The 17,564-nt window shown below is 41.2% G+C and overlaps 1 long non-coding RNA gene across 1 annotated transcript in view; it reads left to right on the top strand.

Annotated features, from left to right (window-relative positions):
• LOC127572764 (uncharacterized) overlaps nt 1–16,807 on the top strand; it is a 34,441-nt gene extending 17,634 nt beyond the window's left edge. The window contains exon 3 of the long non-coding RNA XR_007956681.1: nt 16,509–16,807. This is a non-coding gene — a long non-coding RNA (uncharacterized LOC127572764). The remainder of the gene's footprint in view (nt 1–16,508) is intronic.
• Nucleotides 16,808–17,564: the final 757 nt, after the last annotated feature.

A 17,564-nucleotide genomic window follows, 5' to 3' on the forward strand; every position in this document is an offset into this window, starting at 1 on the left:
TTGCTCCAGTTAAAATGAAGAGTCAGTCATGTGCAGAAAGCGAGAAAGTGGGGAAGAAAGGCTCCGTGGGAGGACGTACCATCCATGGCTAATAAAGGAAGTAAGGATCGTGACAGCTTGGAAGAAAGGACAAAGAATGTTGCAATGATCAGTGATTAGCCAGCGGACTAGAAAACTTTTTGAAACCAACAAAGGATGACAAAAAACTCATGAAGATAGAATAAATTGGCAATTAATCTAAAAGCATACAGTAACAGCTGTTACAGCTATATAAACAGGAAAAGGTCGCTAAACTAAAAGTTGGTCCTTGAAGGATAGGATTAGGGAATTAAAAATTTCACAGGGTGCAAATTTTAAGCAGGTGGTTAGTCCTTCAGTGTATTTTAATCGGTGTCTAAAGCCTGATTAAGTCTCATTCCAAACTGGAATGCTGCCGGGACTCGGGACTGAGTTATGGAGAGAGGTTGAGCAGATTGGGACTGTTTTCATTGGAGCATAGGAGAATGAAGGGTGATCTTATTGAGGAGTATAAAATCATGAGGGGCACGGATAGGGTGAATGCGGACAGTCTTTTCCCCAGGGTTGGGGAATCGAGGACTACAGGGTGGGAGGGGAGATATTTATTAGGAACCTGAGAGGCAACTTTTTCATTCGAGGCTGGTCAGTATATGGAATGAGCTGCCAGAGGAAGTGATTGAGACAGGTACATTAACAACATTTAAAAGGTACTTGGACAGGTACATGGATAGGAAAGGATTAGAGGGATATGGGCCAAATGCTGGCAAGTGGGACTAGCTTAGATGGGAATCTTGGTCAGCATGGACCAGTTGGGCCAAAGGGCCTGTTTCCATGCTCTGACTCTATGGTCACATCATTCCTTGGATGGTTCACCCAAAATTCTGGAAGATCCTCAATGGCCAGAAATGTCCCATTAAAGGGGACGTATTGGGTGGTGGGAAGTTGGCAGGATGGTGGTGGTGTGGATGATGAGCTGCAGGCAGTGATGGGACATTGTGGATAATCAGTGATGTGAGAAAATTCTTAAGGCTTTCTCGGACTAACAGATAAAACAGAAGCATCGCTTCTCTGTGAACTTTCTTGGGACTGTAAGAACTATAGGTTAAACCAACACTCTGTCATAACCAAGACCCAGAAATGGCATAGCACCTCCACTTAACTCCAAAAATTATCTGCTTGAATGCAAGGTATGGGCTGAGTTCCCATTTAGAGGCCTGCTCATAAGTCACTTTGTGGGTACTTGGGCTTGTAGAGAAAAAGAATTGTCTGCTAACCACTCTTGTGGGTGGGAGCAGTGGTGGGACAGAGCAGGCAGAAATCCCATCCGTGGATTCAAGGTTGACTAAAGGACAACAATGGTTAATGGTGTCTATGATAATGAGCTCAAGTTTAAATTTGGAAAGGAAACAACAGCTTGCATTTATACAGTGCTCTTAACATGGAATAATATCCCAAAGTGCCTCACAGAAATGTGAGAAGAAAAAGTGAAATGTAAGAGAGTGTGCCAAGGAAAGAAAAATTAGATGTGATAACTTAATGCTTGGTCCAAGTGTTTAACCGAATGTTTTAAAGGTAACGAGAGTTGGAGAAGCTGAGGTGTTCAGAGCAAGAACCACAAAAAATTCTTAGATACCTCCAGTAAATTATTTAAAACATTTATATTATTTAAAACAAAGAAAATAAAACACTGCTTCATATCCTTTTAATTAAGGAAGGCAACCTAGACTGCCAGACGTGCCAGGCACAAAGCGTAGGAGTCAGGCTCGGAGCAAAGGGGCCAGTTACAAAGTGTATCTGACCTCCCAGCTGAGGACATTACAGTACTGTCACTGAGAGCAGAGTCTAGTGGCACACCAAAAGGACGTGTGCTCCCACCTGACCGCCAGTGCATTTGGTACTTCTGCAGTGCACAGATATCAAGGGCATGCTGACGTGCACTGCTACCAGCAAAGGCAATGCAATTCACTCCAATGGCTCTAATACAGAAGTGTTTAAAAGTGGGAGAGCAAGTTGACAGTTGTAAAGTGAAACAGATGGAAGAACAGATGGAAACTTAGAATTATGGAAACATTAACACTTAAAGCAAAGAGGAAGGCCATTTGGGCCATCATGTCCATGCCAGCCAACAAATGGAGCTTTTTAGCTTACTCCCACCTCCTAGCTCTTGGCTTATTGTCTACAATTTATGGCTTTTCACCTGCATCTTCTGGGACTTTTTTCTTGGACAAGGGGCTCAGAACCACCACTCTTCAGACAGTAAATTGAAGACTTTTGCTGTTCATTTGGTGAAAAGTAAATCTTCCTCTATTACTTTTACCAATTAAATGATGTTCCCTTGTTCCTGACTCCTCTAAGTAGTTCCTTCCAGAGTACCCTGTCTAGATCACTCATAATTTTGTACACATCAAGTAAATTTTCTCTTACTCTCCTTTGTCTGAAGAAAACAATGTCTCCTCATATCTAAATCTCCACCCTTGGCAATATTCTTGTGAACCTCCTCTTCACCCTCTCTCATGCTGTCACACCTTTCTTATAATGTGATGACCAGAACTGTAAACAATACTCCAGCTGTGGTCCAGATGGTGTTTAATACAATTCAAGCTGGACCTTATTGCTCTTGCATCCTATACCTCAGCCAATAAAGGCAAGTATCATACATACCCTCTTAACCAGTTTATCTACCCACCCTCCCACCTTCAGAGATCTGTGGGCATCGACTTCAAAATCCTTTCGTTCCTCAAGACTTCTTGATACCTTAATATTTATCATGCACCCCAGTGCTTGTTTGCTATCCTATTTGCAATACCTCTTGCTCCTCTGTTGACATCTTTTCATGGTTCATAACCTTCTTCCTCACTATCAAACACACTGCCATCATATCATTGGCAGACTTCTTATACATGGCCACTACATTGATACCCACTTATGTATACTGCAAAGAGCAAGGGGCTCAATAGTGAGCCCTACAGAACCCCTTGCATGCACCTCTCCAGTATCCCATCAGCTATTAGTGTTTCATTTCTCTGAACCAATTTTTAATGTAACTTTCCACTTTCCCTTGGTTCTGATGGGCTTTTTTATTTTCTAAAAACCATCTTCCAAGTGGTACTTTGTCAAATGCTCTGCTAAAAATCCATGTATCCTATGTGAACTGCTCTAGTCACATTGATTCTCCTTAGTTTCTCTTTAAAACATCCATTCTCATAAATTGTGGGTTCTCAGACACCTTATATAAAAAAGAGGTAATGGATGGATATTTATTTATTAGTCACATGTACATCGAAACACAAAGGGAAATGCATCTTTTTGTGTTACTGAGAATGTGCTGGTGGCAGCTCGCAAGTGTTGCCACTCTTCCGGCGCCAACATAGCACGTCCACAACTCTGAACCCGTACGTCTTTGGAATGTGGGAGGAAACCAGAGCACCCGGAGGAAATACACGCAGACACATAGGGAGAACGTACAAACTCCTTACAGACAGCCGCAGGAACTGAACGCAGGTCGCTGGCGCTGTAATAGCGTTACGCTACCATGCTGGATGCGAAGGATCCATGTTTATTATTGATTTTAGTTCATTTGTTCACACCTTGTGGACGTAACCGGCAATGCAGTCCCTGAATTGAAGAAGCAGTTGTGAGTCAACCACGTTAGTGTGTCTGGAGTCATCTGTATGTCAGACTGGGTAAGGAAACGGGATTTCCTTCCATGAAGTACCATAGTTAACCTGACGGTGTTTTACAGCAATCCATTAGTTTTATCATCACTTGATGAGACTACCTTTTGCTTGTAAATTTCAGACTTATTTAATTCCTTGAGTTTAAATTCCTCTGCTGCTATGATGGATTCAAACTCGTGTCTCAACATCAGTGGTCCAAAACTCAGGCCACTAATCCAGTCATAACCAATGTACACAGTACCCTTAGCTTGGGCAAAGTTTCTGCCAGCCGCCTTTAGGTTATGAAGAGGGTGAAGAACCAATCCATTATGAGGATTCTATGTGAGAGACCTTTATATGATGAAACTAAATTGACAGGCAATTTGGATTCAAACAAAGAAGGTCAAAAAGAAATCAAAGTCATGAGAGGGATTTCGGGAAAGGGTGAAAAGTAATACAGGTTTGCCTTGGTTAGCAAACAGTCACTTAATCAATCTTTGCTGCACAGCAAATGGTTCTATTTGACATGTCACTTAATTAAGGTTTTCTTTTCCACAATGAAAGATAGGCAACAGATTTGGAGACTGTCTTTCAAACAAAGCAGACCAATAACATTCAACAGTCTTTTTTGATTGAGCTAATGGAAATGAGTGTGTGAAATAAAAAAGCTATTTAAAAATACTCTCTTAAGCAACAATGCTGTTCCATGTGGCAACAATGGCCATTGGATGAATGAAGTTTTAGCCTGCATGTTTTAGTTTGTCAAAACAAATGTGGCGTACTTTTGATTTGCTATATTTTCACTGGGTGGAGATTGAGTTGCTTCTGACGTTTAATCAGTTGCAAGCCATTTTAATCCCCCTTCCACACTGACCATTGGTTCTGATGGACTTTTTTTATTTTCTAAAACCATCTGCCAAGTGGTATTTTGTCAAATACCCTGCTAAAAATCCATGTATGCTATATCAACATTTCTGCTGTTGCTATATCAACATTTCTGCTGTTGCTATATCAACAGCTTTCCACATTTTCATACTGACCTGTCTGTCCTCGGCCTCCTCCACTGCCAAGGTGATGCTAAACTCAAATGAGAAGCAGAGCACCTCCCATTCCACCTGGGTGGTCAAAACCCAATGGTATGAACATTGAATTCTCGAATTTCAGGTAACCTGCTCTTCCCCCCTCTTTCTTTCTCCCTCCATCTGCTCTATCCAGGTCCTCTTTCACACACCCTACCTTCCAATGTCTCGCCTCCCCTTCCCACCCACCCCCCCCCCCCCCCCCACCACTCCAGTGCCATTCCAGCCCTCTTATCACTCAGTTGTTTCTTTTTCTTCGAGAAACAAAGGACTGCAGATGCTGGAATCTGGATGAAAAACACTGATGCTAGAGGAACTCAGCAGGCCAGGCAGCATCTGTGGAGAAAAGCAGGCGGTCAACGTTTCAGGTCAGGACCCTTCATTGGGACTGGAGATAGGAAAAGGGGAAGCTCAATATATAGGAGGGAAAAGCAAAGCAGTGATAGGTGGACAAAAGGGGGGAGGCGGGGTGATAGGGAGATACAAGTGAGAGATAGTGATAGGCAGGTGCAGGGGAGGTGGGGAGAGCAGATCCACTGGGGGATGAGTCAAAGGTTTAAAAAAAAAGGAGGCTAGGAAAGGGAAGAAGAGAAGAAGCATGGTGGAGGGGAGGGGGTTGTGGGGAAGTTGGCGGGGGGGGGGGGGGGGTGGTGAGGATCATTTATAGTGGGAGAATTCAATGTTCATGCTGTTAGGCTGCAAGGTTCCAAGACAGATAATGAGGTGCTGTTCCTCCAGTTTGCGTTTGGAATTCTCCTGGCAGCGGAGGAGGCCGAGGACTGACATATCTATGTGATGGTGGGGGGGGGGGGGGGGGGAGTTGAAGTGACTGGCAACGGAGAGATGCAGTTTGCAGTTATGGACAGAGCGCAGGTGTTCTGCAAAATGGTCACCTAGTCTGCACTTGGTCTCACCAATGTAGAGGCGGCCACACTTGGAGCACCGAATGCAGTGGATGATATTAAGGGAGGCGCAGGTGAATCTCTGTCTCATCTGAAAGGACTGGTTGGGTCCCTTTCTCTTCCCTCACCTACTCCATCTGCCCAGCACCCGCTGGGTCCCCTATCTGTTCCTCCCACTGTTCCTTTCTTATCACATTCCATGATCTGCAGTCCTTCGTTGTCTCCACATCACCTCCCAGCCTCTATTGCTATCTCTACCTTCACTCCCCTATCTGTCAATCAAGTCCCCCTCACCTGGATCCACATGTCACTTGCCAGCTCTTGCCTCACCCCACCCCCTCACCTCCTTATACTGGCTACGTCCCCTCTACACCGTATGAGGATCTCAACCCAAAATGTTAACTGTCCATTTCCCTCCACAGATGTTACCTGACCTGCTGAGTTCCTCCAGCAGTTCATTTTTTTGCTTGGGTTATAAACAGTTTTCAGAAACCTGCCATAACCTGGGGAGAACCTGTATCTCCTGCAAATGTTGATGATTCACAAAATGAACTGCTCTCTGAATTTTCACACAATGGACTCTTAAGGAATCAAATATCTTTAACTAGGGCAGGCCTGCATTCAGTAGCCACCTTGTGAGCATCCAGAAGAAAAAGAATGATGGAAGAAGCTAGAAGAGTTTATATATTGATCTTGAGACACCTTCTTACCTTATAGTTATAACAACACAGAATGATTCAGCCCATTAGATCTATCCCAGATCTTAGGAGCAATCCCATTTGTCCCACTCTCCCATTGAAAGACCCCTCTAGAATCAATGGTGATTGTGTAATCCCGAAACACTTTTATGAGGCAAGTGGTTAAATGTTTGGAATAGATAATATAATGTGGGGAAATAAGAGCCATGTTTACCTCCTTCAAATAATCAACAAGGGATTGAAAGGCTGTAAAGTCCCTTTTTGCTTTGTCATAACATTTTATGATCCTCATGTTTTGATTTATAAAAAAAACACTCAAACATTTAATAATGCAAGAATGTTAGAAATAGATAAAGGCATTAGGATGATCATCTTTTGATAGATTAATCCCAGTTTACCAAATTCATCAATCTCTTGCTTCTCCAGAGATCTAATTGCTTCATTTCTGCCGCTTTACACATTGGAAAAGTTCCATGAGCCCATTATCTTTTTAGGTGTAAAAGATCTAGCTACTTGCCTTCTTTCAATCCGTCTTCCCAACTTCATCCCATGTCCTTTGGGATACCATCTTTGGAATGTCATGATGAAAAAAGCCCTTTGTCTTAAACGAACAAATGATTAAAAATAGTTAATGGATGTGTGATTCATGAAGATATCCAGAAATTTGATTGGGCTGTTCAAGAAATTTGAGCTTCAAGCATATGCTGCGAGACATAATATTGGTTTAAAAAAAACCCTCTGCTATTTTTCAAAATTATTGTGCATTCTTATTTTATTATTAATAAATTTTATGACATCAATTTTATGTCAATATTTAATTCGCTTTTCAATCAGTTTTAGAGCCAACAGCTGGAGCTTGTGTAAACATTGATTGTCATGATGTATTTATATATTAGATATTTTATTTATAATACAATAAGTATGTGCATGTGTCCCTAATATATCGAGATATTCAAACAAAGGAATTGATGAAGGTGACACTACTTCTGCAGATGTGTGACGAAATAAGGTGAGGTGAATTACCGAAAAGAAGTAACCAACATAAATTTAAATTTTTTTGAAACCAGAACTTTTATTGTTCAAATCAACCTCATTTAGTTTATAAAGATTCAGTTGGAAGTTGATGGCAAAGTATCAACACTTGAACGTATCTCCAAGACCTTGCCAGAGGCTCTGTATTCTGGGGTGAGTGGACTCATCTCCTGACACCCCAGCCACAACCCTTTGAACTATCTACAAGTAACAAGTCAGGAGTGTAATGGAATATTTTTCATGCACCATTCAGAACAAAGCAGCCTGTTTGGTCGATAGCTTATCCACCACCTGTGCACAGTGGCTGCAGTATGTCGATTCGACAAAAGACACTGCAGTTATTCACCAAGGCTATTCCAAAACCATCACCCAAACATATTGCCTTGACCACAAAGAAGGCAATGTGCAACAGGGACATGGAAACACCATCACTTGCATGTTTCCCTCCAAACCACACAATATCATGGCTTGGAAATATCATTGAGTCTGAATCCTGGAACATGTTACTTAACAACATGTGGGAGTACTGTCAACAGGAGGACTGAAATGGTTCATAAAGGTAGCTCACCACCACTCTCAAGTCCAGTTAGGAATGCACAATTTATGATGGTCTTGCATGCAATTCCCAGATCCCAAAAATGGATTAAAAATACCTTCCTTAGAAGCATTCATTTAGACTTAGTAGATAAAGCCATTATAAAAAGAAGCAATCATTGATAATAAACATACCCAGTTTACATTTTGGCCATTATGGAAATATCTTTGTGCAAGTTTTAGTACTCATCATCTGAAGCTGATCAAAGAAACATTTAAAAAAAGATTCAAAAAGGAGTGGTGTGAACCAAAATAAGTTGAACTTACTGAGCATCTTTTATAACCACAGGACTTCCTGAGATACTCCACAGCCAACAACTAACTTTTGAAAGTTAGCCATTGAAGGGAATCTTAGTGTATTTACGCATGGAACACTCAGTTAAAGAGCAATGCAAGGTGATGAGATCCTTCTTAGTGATGTTGGCTGAGGGATAAGTCTGGGTAAAGTACCAGATTTTCTTTGAAAAGATACTATAAGGTTGTTTCTCTCTGACTGAGTGGACCTGTCTTCTCATGTTAAAGGCCCCTGATATGGTAATCTTCATCCAAAAGGTTACTCTTCTAAGAATCCTGCATTGTTTCTGTACTGCACAGGAGTGTTAGGCTAGATTTTGTATTTGAGTCTTGGCAGTGGGATAATTAGAGACTCTTGAGCTTAGGTTTCTTCTCATGAAAACTGCAAAATGTTGGATCTGATCATATATAAAACTCCTCGTTTATTAGGATTCATGATGAGGTAAACACCAACAGATTGTTTCATTGAGGAAATCATATTAAAAGCAAAAATTCAGGATCTTCACAAAAAAAACAATTAAAAGAAAACTTTGAGATATGGTGAGTATAAGTAACTACTTGAACTGTGGAATTATCTGCCATAAACCAATGACTAAACAGAGTTGAGAAATTAGAATTACTGAGAACATTTCCCCCCACCATGCATGCACTGATTCTTTGCCAATAATTGTTCTCCTTTCATCTTTATCTTTAGATATTTACCTAGACATTTTCAAAGATGCAACAGCCTTACTTTAACTTTTTTTTGTGTCCGTACATTCCTGCCCAGAAACTCATCCCCGTCCAACTACTCAACATTACAGCAACCATGTGTTCTGCTCTGAAATTGACTTTATTGCAATGAGTCTCAGAGGCAGGATGGAACATGATACTGAATCTGCATAATTCATTTGGTGCACTTAGTTCATTTAGTGAGGATGAACTTCCAGTGATCCATCATTCGACAACACTGGTGTAAAGGTTTTGTTCTCTCAGTCGCTGCCTTGGTGTGTACCCTGTCACTGCTGCCCCAACAGAGGATGTGATCTTACTTAATTCCTACCTTCACAAATATTTTATAACCTCAAGGTAATTTGAAAATACAAGTAGCCAGCAGTTGGAAAATTGGGTGCACTCTTGGTATCCCAAAGTTGCTTGAAGCTCGTGATACAATTTTCTTGAGGTTTCTAATGAGCAGCATTGAAACAAAGTTAACATTTCAGGTTAATGATCCTTCATCAGAACAGTGTCATTGACCTGAAACATTAATTCTGTTTCTCTCTCCACGGATGCTGCTGAGTATCCCCAGCAGTTGAAATATTCCAGAGTTTCGACAATTTTGCTTTGAAGATGTCAGTGAGCCCTGTCCCCCACACTGATTGGGGCAGGCCAATGATGCACCATCCCATGAACGAAGGAACTCACTTTTTCACTACTTACTTTCAAATGAAGACTGAATTCTAACATTTTTCCATACATTATTGTGCTTTTTCAAATGAGAAGCAGTATATTTTTATGGTTTAGATATTCTTCCTCAGTTGTATGTACTAATATGTGATACTATGCATTACATTCCATTTCCAAAATTCAGTTCCATTGAGTCAAGAGGATCAAATTTTAAGGGTGAAATAAGCTACCATATTGCTTGCATGAGGGGCGAGGAGGGGAAGATGTGACTGGTGGTGGGATCCCGTTGTTGCTGTTGGAAATGACAGAGGATGATGTGCTGGTTACGGAGGCTGGTAGGATGAAAGGTGAGGATAATCTAAACTCTATCTCTGTTCTTTCTGGGTAGAGGTGGGGTGAGGGCAGACGTCTGGGAAATGGAGGAACTGTGAGTGATGGCTCTATCGACCACAGTAGAGGGGAAGCCACGTGTCCTAAAAAAGGAGAACGTTTCAGATGTCCCGGAGCAGAAAGTCTCATTTTGAGAACAGATGCAGTGCTCACACACAAGTTGAGAGAGAGGGTTGATGTCCTTACAAGAGACCGGGGTGGGAGGAGATGCAGTCAAGTTAGCTGTGGGAGTCAGCGGATGTATAGTAAATATCAGATCTCCTGAGATGGAGTCAGAGGGATCTAGAAAAGGGAGAGAGGTGTCAGAGATAATCTAAATGAATTTGAGGGCGGGGTGGAAGTTTGTAGTGAAGGTGATAAAATTGAAGAGTTCCACGTGAGTGCCAGAAGTGGTGCCAATGCAGTTGTCAATGTAATGGAGATAGAATCGCACAGTTGTGTCCGAGTAAAGGTTTGGTTACTGGCTGAAAATTTCAGCCTATCTTAATGTCTCTGGCTCGGTCAATTTTGTTTTGATGGATCATACTCCTGCATATAATGCCTTAAGATATATGGCAGCAATAGAAGGACCATATAAATGATAGCTGCTCTTTGTTTTCAGTGGAGTTACTTATCCTCTTCTCTATTTTTTTCCTTAAATTATTTGGGTTTTTAAAAATAGATATTTGCAAAAATATCATAAACTTAGAATTTACAAAGCCTATGCATTTCATGTTATCCCCAACTTCTTGGTCATGTTGAAATTTTCCTACTTTCGAGAAAGCCCTAAATCCTATAAATGGATTACCATTACATTTAGTTGAAGAATTTGTCGTGAAACAAGAGCTATATATCTCATCCAGCAGAAGAAATTAAATTCTGTAAATGTTTCAAGATTGGTGATGTGAAACCACATAGTTTGTATTGTCAATGCTTGGAGGCTATAGCTTAATCCTGGTTACAGCACTTGTGTACAAATATAACCTGCATGGGGTATTGCCTGTTTCTCAACAATTCTGTGAGAAATCATTGGTTTTTTTTCCCTTTGAGCCTTGAAGCGATGTACATAATCTTTGTAAGAAACCACAGGTTTTGTCATATTCCCCAGAGCAATTGTACTATAACTAGGAAAATTTCAAATTGGATTTTATTCCAGTTTTGAGCAGAGCCATTCAATTATTAGATGCTGCAGTGTCCAATGATGGTTATTTAATTTGTTCTTCTGTGCTGTAAAATGGGCAATAATTGAATTAGTTGCCTATTCTGTATGCAGGCCAATTTGCTATTCCAGCGATAAAGCACAGTACTCGATGACTGACAAATTCAATATGGCCATTTTACATTACGACATAGGATGTATGTGAGAATTATTTTAATACAGTATACGGTTGAAAAGTTACTCATGTTAAGCACTTGTGATATCAGTGCTGATGTCACCCCCTTCCCATCTCATGAACGCTCCCTCTTACCACCCCACCATCCTTCCTTTTGCATATGGTCTTCAAAAGGCACATACGTGAGATAGCGATAAGGTGCAATTGTGTGGCTATTGGAGCACTAATGCACGAGTAAGGGATTGTGAGATCTCTCTCTCAATATTGTGAAGATTGTGAGAAATTGTGCATGCATGGAGGGAGGGAATGGGCAGCATGCCACCAAACAAAGGGTCCATGAAGGAACCTTACAGAAAGTCAATGTGCAGTCATCCACACCTGAGAGGAAGTGTATAAGAATACATGAAATTTAAAGTAGACTGACAATGGAAGTAACAAAGATCTCTGTCATTAGTATCCCCAACCAAGTGTTCAATGACTGCTAATTACTTCATGCATGTGATAGTGAATAACTTCACTTTGGTAGATATGAGTATGTGTGCTAATTTCCTTACATCAAAAAAAAGTCCCCGTGTGAGAAGTTACTTGTGCCTACCACATATAGTTACATACAGGACTACAGTCATCTAAACATTGGCCAGTGCCTCGATAGTAGTGAAGCACAGGTAAGATTGAGTAAAGGTGTTTTTAAATCATCACAGGCAAGAAAAGCTAGCCTGTTTACCAATGTCTGCAAAAGTGCATTTACTAAAAAGAACCAGGTTTTAACTGACTGTACAAAACTTCTCACTCACTGCACTTCAGATGGGAAGAAATTTGAACTGCTACCACATGTATTTTATTGCCTTTTCCAGTTCAGCGAATGTAAAAGTCTTTACTCCTACACAGCAAGATTACTTCAAATTAGATGTCCACTTATAGCTGGCTCCATCAAGAATGGTCTGGGCTCTTGGCAGGTGGGTTGGGTGAAGAGCAAAAGGAAAATAACCATAAACAAAAACAAAATGTTGAAAATATTCAGCATCGTCAGGCAGCATCGTGGAGAGAGGAACAGAGTTAACACTTCAGGTTGATAATCTCCCACTTGTTGATGATGATCTACTGACGAGGAAAAGTTAGAAATCAAATGTTTTAAGTTGCAGAGAAGAAAAAGGGGTGGATACAACAAAGGAATGCCTGTGATAGGGTGGAGACCAAGAGACTGTGTGACAGAAGCAGTTGTGGTGTTGACTGAGACAGGGCAACGAGGTCTTGTAATTCGTAACTGCTTTGCCTGCAGGAACTGAGTTGAATGAAAACAGGACAGAGAGAAAATAAAATCAACACACAATATTTGCTAGAAATCTGAAATAAAGGAGAATGCTGGCATCTGTGGAGAGAGAGAGAGGAAAAAAATGGTAAACTTCACGAGTTGATGACCTTTCATCAGAATTGGCCAGCTTGTTCCTCAATTCCCTTCTAATCCTTATCTGAAATTGTTGAATTCACTGCTCCAAGGGCTGGAGTGTGCCCAGCTAAAAGATGAGGTTCTGTTCCTGAAGGATTAGTTGGGTTTTGTTGGAACAGTATAAGCGGCCAGTCAGATCAGAGTGGGAGTAGAATGGAAATGTGGTGTGCAATTGATTCTAACGCATTTTAAGCTTGTATTTCAAATTTCCAGTATCTTCAGAACTCGACTTTTCAATTTCTTGCACGTAGCCAAATTACTTCAGTTTTTTTTTGACACTTTCTCAAGATGTGGACAACAGGGAAAAAAAATGTTTTAGGCTTACACAAAGTTGACCCTGAGAAGATGCTGAAGAGCTTGCTCTTTGAAGTAACTTGATACAATTATGCTTGTTAGGCAACTTACTTTGTGGCAGTGGATCTCCTTTTAAGAGTTTATGCTGGTCAGATATTATACAACTGCATCACTTTGAATTTTCAAGATGTCATCTTCTTCACTGGCAAGGCTAGTGTTCCACCTCTCAGAATCACAGAAATTTACAGAATTGAAAGCGGCCGTTTGGCCACGTCTGTAAAAAGTAAAAGAATTAAAGGGTAAGAGGCTGATGCAGGGAAGTAGCACAAAGATAAATAATCAGCTGTGACCTCATTGAACGGTAGAGCAGGCATAAGAGGCTGAATGATGTGCTTCTATTTCTACTTATTAAACGCTTTCACATTCATATCTAAAGTGGACCCCGTGATCACCCCTGCTGTTGGTCCAAAACCTTGTGGTTTGGGCTTTCAAGTGGCCACTGAGGTATTATTAAATCTGGGGAAGGATTTCTTCCTCCACTGCCTTTTCAGTTTATCATTATTTGCTGAGTGATTTTCTTTTCTTCAATTCACCTCTAGAATCTTATTGACAATTCATTTAAATCTTTGCCACCTCTTTGCGAAGGGAAATGAGTCCTCTCTATTCACCCTACGGAAGGACCCCCACCCCGACAACAATCATAGAGTGTGCCTGTTGTGATGCACATCAATTTCTAACATCATTTAAAGTTGTAGTCATTGTTTACCAATAGAATTAAAGACAGATTAGGTAGGGCCAAGAGCTGGGTACTGGGTCCTATGGTTGTAGAACTTGATCTACTTGCATCAGAGTTTAAGTTGATGGTGCTGATAAATTTTGTTCATTCCAACTCATACCTGTCAAGCCACCGTTCAATCTTTTGGGGTCTCTGAAGAGATAACCAGATTGGCTCATCACATGGAAGAGAGGACTCGCTCTCTTTGAGCAGGTACTCCTCAGAGGAAATGTGAATATTAAGAATGGACATTGTCAAGTGCGTTACTTTGACATATTTATTTGAACAATGCACTAATGTTACCCTGAGCTTCCCGTAGGCTCTCACTTTAATTCTCCATCCCATTCCCACTTTGACCTATCAGCCTCTGTCTTCCTGTACTGTTACAATGAGGGCCAACACAACCTTAAGGAACAACACCTCATCTTCCGTCTGGTCATGTTGCAGCCTTCTGGACTCAATACTGAATTCCACAACTTCAGGTAACTTGACTTGTCAGTCTGTATCAGTCATCCATCCGTGACACTGGCTCTGCTTGTTTCTGTTTTTCTTTATCCCCTTTTTTTTTTTTTGCCACCTTGTTTCCTCTGGGAGTGGAGGACAAGCCAGGTCTGACCTACCGAGCGTGTCCTCCTTCTCTGCATTTTACAACCCCTACATTCTTTCGTCTATGTTCTTTTGTCTATGTTCTCGCTCTCTAACTGCTCCCATTCACACGTTGACCAGATAAGGCAGAATACAAGGTTAATGGCAGGACTCTTAGCAGTGTGGAGGAACAGAGGGATCTTGGAGTCCACGCCCATAGATCCCTCAAGGTTGCCGTGCAGGTCAATAGGGTTGTTAAGAAGGTGCATGGTGTGCTGGCCTTCATTAGTCAGGGTACTGAGTTCAAGAGCCACGAGGTAATGTTGCAGCTTGAAAGAACTCTGGTTAGACCCCACTTGGAGTATTGTGTTCAGTTCTGGTCGCCTCATTATAGGAAGGATGTGGAAGCTTTAGAGAGGGTGCAGAGGAGATTTACCAGGATGCTGCCTGGATTGGAGAGCATATCTTATGAGGATAGGTTGAGTGAGATCGGGCTTTTCTCTTTGGAGAGGAGGAGAATGAGAGGGGGCTTGATAGAGGTGTACAAGTTAATTAGAGGCATAGATCAAGTGGACAGTCAGAGACTTTTTCCCAGGGCAACAATGGCTAACACAAGGGGGTATAATTTTAAGGTGACTGGAGGAAGATATCTGGGGGATGTCAGGGGTAAGTTCTTTACACAGAGGGTAGTGGGTGTGTGGAACACACTGCCAGCAGAAGTTGTGGGGGCAGATAAATTAGGGACATTTAAGAGACTCTTAGATAGACACATGAATTATAGAGAAATGGGGGGCTATGTGGGAGGGAAGGGTGAGATAGATCTTAGAGCAGGATAAAATGTTGGCACAACATCGTGGGCCGAAGAGCCTGTAATGTGCTGTGATGTACGCACGGTGGTGTAGCGGTTAACGTAATGCTTTACAGCGCCAGCGACCCGGGTTCAAATCCGGCCACTGTCTGTAAGGAGTTTGTACGTTCTCCCCGTGTCTGTGTGGGTTTTCTCCGGGTGCTCTGGTTTCCTCCCACATTCCAAAGACGTACAGATTAGGAAGTTGTGAGCATGCTATGTTGGCGCCGGAAGCGTGGTGACACTTGCTGGCTGCCCCCAGAACACTCTATGCAAAGATGAATTTCACTGTGTTTTGAGGTACATGTGCCTCATAAAGATACCTTGCCTTATATTCTGTATTCTATAACCTTGGTTACAGCTTGTCCCCCATAGCCACCCTAGTTCTACCCTATCAGAGACATCCCCTCACCCCCACCATCCCTACGGCTTAACAAGCTTCTTTTGTCTCCTTCCTTATCCTGTCGATGGGTCTTTGACCTGAAATGTTCACTCAGTTGCTTTTGCCATGGATGTCACCTGACCTACTGAGTATTTCCAGCAGTTTCTGTTTTTATTTTATATTTCCAACATCTGGAGACTTTTATGATTTTCATTAGTATTGATAGTCGCCTCTGCTGCCCAAGTATTAACAATATGTGATATTTCTCAACAAACACACCCAGAAGCAGATCAATTTGTCACTTAACTGATTGTTGTTAATGGAATCTTGCTGTGCACAAAATGATGCTGCGCCACCACAGTGGCTACTCCATGGTGTCTCCCTGTAGTGCAATTCAGTGCATTTTTGGAGTTCAATACCTACTGCAAAGATTAGAAGACAAAAATGTAGCTGAACGATCCAGTGGCATCCCTGGGAGGTGATAGACTTTCAGAGGCACTATCTTTCAGAGCAGTTGTTAAATTGAGGTCTATCTTTTCTCTCAGGTGAATGCAAAATGATATTGTATTGAATGAGTGCAGTGGAGTTATCCCTGGTATCCTGGCTAGTATTTTCCTTCAATCAATATTTCTGAAGCAGATTATCTGATCATTATCACATTATGACATAAATTGTCTGCAGTATTTCACACAGCAAGTATATGAAGGCTATAAGAAGAAATCTATAAGTCCAAAATTTTTTGTTTAGAAAATTGTCTGCAAACCACTTTGAAATCCTAAACAGGGGCAATATTAATTTAAGCTCTTTCTTTTCCAGGCAGTATGCATTCTGTTTTTAGTGGAGGAAACTACCTTTACTCATCTGGTTTAGCACGATTTTCAGCAGAGTTGTGTCTGATAGATATCATACATTTTTGAAGAAGCAGCTGTATGGATTGATGTAAAGAATGCTTTATGTTATTTCCGTGGATAAGGTGTACCACAAAAACACTTCCTGGAAAAGTTCCAGAACATGGTGGAAATGAAATGCAGTGAAAAACAAAGAACTTGCTCAAATTGTACTAATTGCATCATAGACAACTTTAAAGTGATATCCTCATGGGCCAGTGCATATAAAATTTATATAGCATCGAAACAGACCATTCAGCCCACCAAGTCCACACTGACCGGCGGGCACCTGTATTTATGCCACCTTCCAGCCCTTGGCCTAGAGCTTTCTCTGCTCAGTCTTATCTCAGTATTTATAAGTGGAGATGGCTTTGGTATGAACAACATGAGATATGTATTTCCCATGTGCCACTTTTGGATATACCTGCTAGACACTTAACGATGTCCTTTGTGGGAAGGCTGTTCATATTGTTGAGGGCAGAGCTTCCTTGGCCTAAAGCTGAAGGCAAGAAAGGAGCATCAAGGGCAGTTCATTTTGCACCCTGTTTGATTGTTCAATTGAATTGATGGGGGTAAATGCTCACAGAATACACACTTTGCAGCTGAATTAACATACCTGCTCCTTTCTGAATCATTGAGTCATTGCAATAGAAGAGGAGGCCATTCAGCCCATTGAGTATTTGGCAGTACTGTTGTTTCTTAGTCTGGAAATGTGTTTTTGTGAAACCTTGTATTACTTTTAATAAATCATGATTCATTGCTCACCAAACTCAACATTATATATTTGAATCATTTTCTTTCAGTATTCATTTTTAACACCTTAGATGTATAAGTTTGCATTGCTCATCTGAGTTCTTATTTAAATGGATAAGCATCATTGCTATTTTAAATGGTTTGAGACTGCAATAATGTCACGGTTACCAGTGTGTGGATTATAATCAACAGCTGGCTGATCAAAATGAAAGACACGATCCAGAGAGGTTAG

This window comes from Pristis pectinata, chromosome 7, assembly GCF_009764475.1.
Source record: "Pristis pectinata isolate sPriPec2 chromosome 7, sPriPec2.1.pri, whole genome shotgun sequence".
In the NCBI taxonomy this organism is placed as follows: domain Eukaryota; kingdom Metazoa; phylum Chordata; class Chondrichthyes; order Rhinopristiformes; family Pristidae; genus Pristis; species Pristis pectinata.